This window comes from Hylobates moloch, unplaced genomic scaffold (assembly GCF_009828535.3).
Source record: "Hylobates moloch isolate HMO894 unplaced genomic scaffold, HMol_V3 SCAFFOLD_22, whole genome shotgun sequence".
Lineage (NCBI taxonomy): Eukaryota > Metazoa > Chordata > Mammalia > Primates > Hylobatidae > Hylobates > Hylobates moloch.
In genome coordinates, this window is record NW_026652297.1 from 4,149,460 (window position 1) to 4,156,080 (window position 6,621).

A 6,621-nucleotide genomic window follows, 5' to 3' on the forward strand; every position below is an offset into this window, starting at 1 on the left:
CAATTCTTTCCCTCACTCACATTTTATTGCTTTACATAATTACAAAAACAAGTGCAACTAGCAAAACCAGCTTGTGGACAAACATTATCTGCCTCTTGGTAAACCTAAACTGTGGAAGCAGAACTGCCCCAGGGACCTTAAAACCTGACTCCTGAGGAAGCAGTCACTTTGCTTTAGGCAGTGCATGTAACTGAGAGGAAGGCAAGCATGGGAAAAGCCAGTTTTGAGGATTTCTCATACATTGCAAAAACAACTGTGTCCATCAGGACCCTTTTGCTGCAAGTAACAGAAACCCTCACAAAAGCTGGGTTTTAAAAAAAAAAAAAAAAGGAGATTTATTCAGAGATAAAGCAGTCTTCATGGTTAGTCAGGCATGGTGTCTCATGCCTTTGTAATCCCAGTGCTTTGGGAGGAAGAGGAAGGTGCATCACTTGAGGCCAAGAGTTCTAGACCAGCCTTGGCAACATAGCAAGACCTTGTCTCTACAAAAAAAAATTTAAAAATTAGCCCGGTGTGATGGCATGAACCTATAGTCCTAGCTACTTGGGAAGCTGAGGAGGAAAGAACATTTGAGCCCAGAAGTGGGAGGCTGCAGTGAGCTATAATCTCACCACTGCAGTCCAGCCTAGGTGACAGAGCAAGACCCTGTCTCTTTAAAAAAAAAAAAAAAAAAAAAAAAGACAAAAGAAAGAAAAAGAAAAGAAAAAAAGAAAGGCTAGTCGAATCAGCAGTTTAGCAATGTCACTGGACCCCAGATTATTTCCATTGCTCCACTCTTCATCCACAGCATCGGCTTCCTCTTATGACTGGGGCCAACAGCTGGACATCTCGTTTCCTTTTCCTCACTGGTAGGAGAGAGAACAGGTGTCCATCTGGAATTAAGTCCTTCCCTTCTGTCTGACCAGTTCAAGTTGGGTCTCATACCTGCCCCTGGACAAATTAATCATCATCATCAAAGGAATGGCATCTGGTGATTGGTTTAGAATATCAGCATCCACTTCTGGAGCTGGGGATGAGTTCGGTTTCCCATTCCTGTGAATCTCATGATTTGTGTGAACACCTGAACAAAACCAGATCCTGTGAAGGAAGAAGTGGTGAGGAAAGCATGCTTGGAGAGATGGCTACTTCACATTACTGCCTCATGCCAGGTCTGTTTCCTCAGATGCCAGGATTGTACATTCCCAAGCCATCTTGGTCAACACGGTATCATCCACCTACTCTGCAAAGGGAGAAACTAGTCTTCCTTTAATTCAGGGTCACAAATATTGATGGGTTCTCCCAGGGCCTGGAGCCCTGCCCGCACTTCCCGGGGTTATTCCCTTGCCCATCCTACAAGGAAGCATTTTATAGTTGCTCTCCCTTCAAAGCTCCAACACCTGCTCCCCCTCCCTCATAGTCTAGCTGATGTCTTCCTCTCAAACTTCACAAAGAAGCTTCAAGCTGCAGACTAGACCTTCCCCTCATCAACTTTACCCTGCAGCTGTCTCTGCCCACATGCTGTTTCCTAGGCCTCAGTGGGGGACTTGGCTGCTCTCTCAGGCCAACCTTACCATCCGCTAGCTCCTGGACCCCAGCCCCCCTCACCTTCTCAGGACCTTTTCAGGCTGGCTCTGCATCCAGCCCCTCTCTCTCTAACTCCAAAGGCACACAAAGGTGCTGGAATCTTGCATCTTAAAAACGAAGTGAACCAAAGCCAAAAAAAAAAAACTCTTCCCTGACCTTCTCCCTCCTGTTACAATCTTGTTTTTCCATACAACATATCTTTAAAGTGCTGTTTAGAGGCACTGTCTCCACTTTCTCAGTTCTCATTCTCTTAATTCACTGTCATTGAGCTTTTGAACCCATCACTCCCCAAAACGGTTCTAATCAATGTGATTAATGACTTCTTTCACCAAATCTGGTCACTTGTTGCTTATCTGACCCTATCCGTTAGCACTTTCTTCAACCTGTCACTTTCTCTTCCAGCTTCTATAGCACACCCTCTCCTAGGTGGAGTTCCTTCCCCAGTCACTTGCTGTTCCTCCATCTCCTCTCTTTGAGGATGGCCAAGATTGATTTGGGACCTTATTCTTTTCCCCTTCCCTCCCCTCCACTTCTCTTTCTTTTCCTCTCCCCATCCTCTTTCAATATTATCTGTTCTACTCCCTGTTTAAAGTCATTCCTTGCTGATGATTGGCAGGTTTACAGTTCCAATCCTGATCTGTCCACTAAGCTTCAGGCTTGTAGAGGCAGCTGGTTGCCTCTATACTCTGCTAAAACGTCTAATAGCATCTCCACCTCACATGCCCCAAACAGAACTTTGGGTTCCTTCCACCTCTGTCCCTCAAACTCATTTCTCCTCTAGTCTGTCTATCAACTTAGGAAATGACACCACCATCTACTACACTGTGGCTCCAGTCTCATACAGGAATCAGTCTTGATTCCTCTTGTCCCGTGCTACTCCCTTCATATACTCCATCAGTGAGTCCTGTCATCTTCCCCAAGACAGCCTCAGTTCATCCTCTTTTCTTTATCTCTAGCTCCAAGCTGCAATCATCTCACGGAATTACTGTGAGAACCTGGTACAATTTCTATTCTGCACAGAGACCAGAGTAATCCACAAATATTAAGTCAGATCATCTCACTCCCTTTTGTAAAAACCCTTTTGTGGCTTCCTGTTGTGGGCAGAACAAAATCAAGACAGCTTATCATGGCCTAAGAGGACTTACCGGAGCTGGTCATGACCCCTTCTGACCTCATTTGGTGAAATTGGGCCCTGGGCACACTGACCCTCTGCCTGTGAAAACGCAGACTCATGCCCACCCAGTATCTTTCAAGTTTCTCTGCTCCTGATTTTTACAAGATTTTATCTTTCTCATTACTAAGGTCTCAGCCTAAAGGTCACCTCCTCAAGGTCTTCCCTGACCACCCAGTCTAAATTAGCTCCTTGCCCCCATCACTTCCTACTCTTAATTTTGTTCTACTTCTGTTCTAGAACTTAACGCTGTTTTGATTATCTTCCCATCCATTTCTAGACTGTAACCACCAGGGAGGCAGAATACTTTATCTTGTTTACTATTGTTAAATGAAATTTATGGGAGACTATTGTTTTGGACTGGGCTCCTGCACTAGGCCCAGCAGACCAGAAGGGAGTCATTCATGTTAAATGCCACATAATCAAACTGAACTCTGAAATAAGCCAGCTTTCTAATAATAATAAAAAAAAAATAGAGAGCGAATGAGATTCACAGCGACTAATCAAAAGGGGAGCAGCTTGCCTTGAGATGGTATGACCAGGAAGTCCCTTCTGCTTTAACACGATCAGGGTACTAACCTTGAAACAAACCATCTGCTTTTTGTTCTCTGTTTCTGTTTTCTTCAGCCCTTTTCCGCCTATAAAGCCAGCCTCCTCTGCTCAGCTCATCGGAAAACCCATTTTATTTTATACGATGAGATGTTGCCTGATTCTAGAACTATTAATAAAAGCCAATTAGATCTTTGTACTAAATTTGTTGTAATTTTGTTTTTTGACTCTATGGTGGTCTCATCACCTAGAACAATAATAGAAGCAAATAGCAATAATAATTTAATGAATAATTCTGTTTGCCTGACTCACATCCCACTTTCAGAAAGGAGTAACCTCCTGGGAGTAGCCAGCAGAGGTCCCAGGACAAGTAGCCATGGGAGTTGCCTAATCTTCTTTCGCTCACCACTTAAATCACTTAGCAAATATTAATTGTCAGGTTGTGGGCTAAATACTGCAGGAACCCAGATAAAGAAATCACAGTTTTTGTCATTTCAAGAACTCACAGACTAGTGGGTGGTGGCAGACTAAGAGGGTAGAAAGTTACAGTGTTGCCGTTTGATAAATACAATAGGAGAGGGAAGCACAGGCTCCTATTGCAGCTCACAGAAGGAGCACCTAACTCACATGAGGTCAAGGAAAGCTTCCTGGAAGAAGTGATACTTCAAGCAAGTCTTAGAAGCAGTGGGTGAGGAAGGGGTGGGAAGTGGGAAGGAACGCTCTAGGGAAGGGAGAAACAGAGGCACAGAGGGTGGGCAGCTGCAGGGGACGTGGAAGGTCACCAGGAGGTGGCATGGAAACAATGTGGACAGCTCAGTAGAGACCATATCACAAACAGCCTTGTTACAACAACAAAAATAAGAACAGTGTCTAACGTTTACTGAGGGCTTACCATGTAATGGGCACTGAGTTAAGCATATCACCTGTGTTTTCTCAGTTAATCCCTGCTACAACCCCAAGTACGCTTTATTACTGTGCACATTTTATTGAAGGGGAATGTGAAGATGTTACTGGAAAGGGATCTCGGTCCAGAATCCAAGAGAGAGTTGTTGGATCTCATGCAAGAAAGAATTCCAGGGGTGTCCATAGAGCAAAGTGAAAGCAAGTTTATTAGGAAAGTAAAGGAATAAAAGAATGGCTACTCCATAGGCAGAGCAGCCCTGAGGGATGCTGGTTGCCCATTTTTATGGTTATTTCTTGATTATATGCTAAACAATGGGTGGATTATTCATGAGTTTTCCAGGAAAGAGGTAGGCAGTTCCAGGAACAGAGGGTTGCTCCCCTTTTTAGATGCTATAGGGTAACTTCCTGACATTGCCATGGCATTTGTAAACTGTCATGGCGCTGGTGGGAGTGTAGCAGTGAGGACGACCACAGGTCACTCTCATTGTCATCTTGATTTGGGTGGGTTTTGTCTGGCTTCTTTACTGCAACCTGTTTTATCAGCAAGGTCTTTATGGCCTTGTGTATCTTGTGCCGACCTCCTATCTCTTCCTGTGGCTTAGAATGCCTTAACCTCCTGGTAATGCAGCCCAGTAGGTCTCAGCCTTATTTTACCCAGCCCCTATTCAAGATGGAGTCCTCTGGTTCAAACGCCTCTGGCAGAGCCCCTTTACTAGAGCACACATAGTAAGGGATGGAGTCAGCAGTGAAGCATATTACAAGTGCTTCGAAACTCAAGCCCTGAGTCTCTTGTGTGATTTCTTAATTTCACTCTCTGATCCTTAGTTTCCTCGTTGGTAGAATGGGACTGGCCATAGTGCCCCTGCTACATGGAGTCTGTGGGATTCAATGAGAAGATTCCTGGCCAGGCGTGGCTCATGCCTATAATCCCAGCACTTTGGGAGGCCAAGGTGGGTGGATCACTTGAGGTCAGGAGTTTGAGACCAGCCTGGCCAACATGGTGAAATGCTGTCTCTACTAAAATACAAAAATTAGCTGGGCGTGGTGGTGCACGCCTGTAATCCCAACTACTCGGGAGGCTGAGGTAAGAGAATCACTTGAACCCAGGAGGCTAAGGTTGCAGTGAGCCGAGATTATGCCACTGCACTCCAGCCTGGGCGACAGAGGAAGACTCTGCCTCATAAAAAAACAAAGGGAGAAAAGATGCGTGTAAAAGGGCTGAGTGCTGAATCCAAGTTAGTCACTACTCAGTAAATGTCAGCTACTACTACTATTATTACTGAATTTCTTTTTGGAATGTTGATAGAGAACCATTACCACTTAAAGCTGGGGAATTTTTCCTTGCTGTGGAAACAGGACTTGACTTTCTAAAGATTGTGCTCCCCTCTCATTATGATTGGTGACTTTGTTTACTCATTTATAACATGTTCTGAATGTCCACAACTTCAGTCCGTTTTTTTTTGTATATGCAAATTTTTTGAGATATAGATTGAAGGGTAGAACTAGAGAATTAATATTTGCATGAAAGGATTAATAGTTTAAAATCTTGTTTTTAACCATAAAGCAATATATTCATAAGCTGTAAAACTTACAAATGGGTATGAAATGTAAACACCTACCTCCTTACTTACAAATCCATATTTAAGGTAATTATAGCTGAACATAATCATAGCTATTATTTCTTTTTTCTCAGAAATTTTTATGTATATACATACATGTATATAAATGTATGTATAAACATGTGATTCTAGGAATTTTCACTTATAATGATATTGTATTCTACCTTTTCTTCCTACTTAAAACAGTTTAGTTTGGATACTTTTCATATCAAGACATAGAAATGCATTGATTCTTTGGAGCAGCTATGTAATATCCCATTTCACAGAGCCACTATAGTTTATTTAATCCTCTCTTGATGGGCATTTAAATTTTTTTTCACTATTACAAATAATAGTATCATGCTACTCCTATATAGTAGATATATGCCTCCTTGTGAAAGTGTTTCCTTGGGAAAAATTCCTGAAAGGAGAATTGCTGAGTTTAAGAGAATGTGCTTGTTAAATTTTAATAGTTATTGCCAAATTGCTTTCCAAAAAGGTTGTAGCAATTTACATGCCATTAATAATACATGAGTGGTCCTGTTTCCCACACTCTTAAGATCAACATTTTACAGTAGTCCCCTTTTATCCATGGGATTATACCATGCTACACAATTTAAAATATATAAGTTGTTTGTTTCTGGAACTTTCCATTTAATATTTTGTTTTCTGAAGTTTTAGTTACCCCGGTCACCTGCAGTCTGAAAATACGAAATGGAAAATTCCAGACTGTGGCTGACCAGAGGTAACTGAAACTTCAGAAAGTAAAACCATAGAATGGGGTTGGGTGGGGTGGGTGCAAGCTCCAGTATTTTTGCGAAATATACAAAGTGAAAA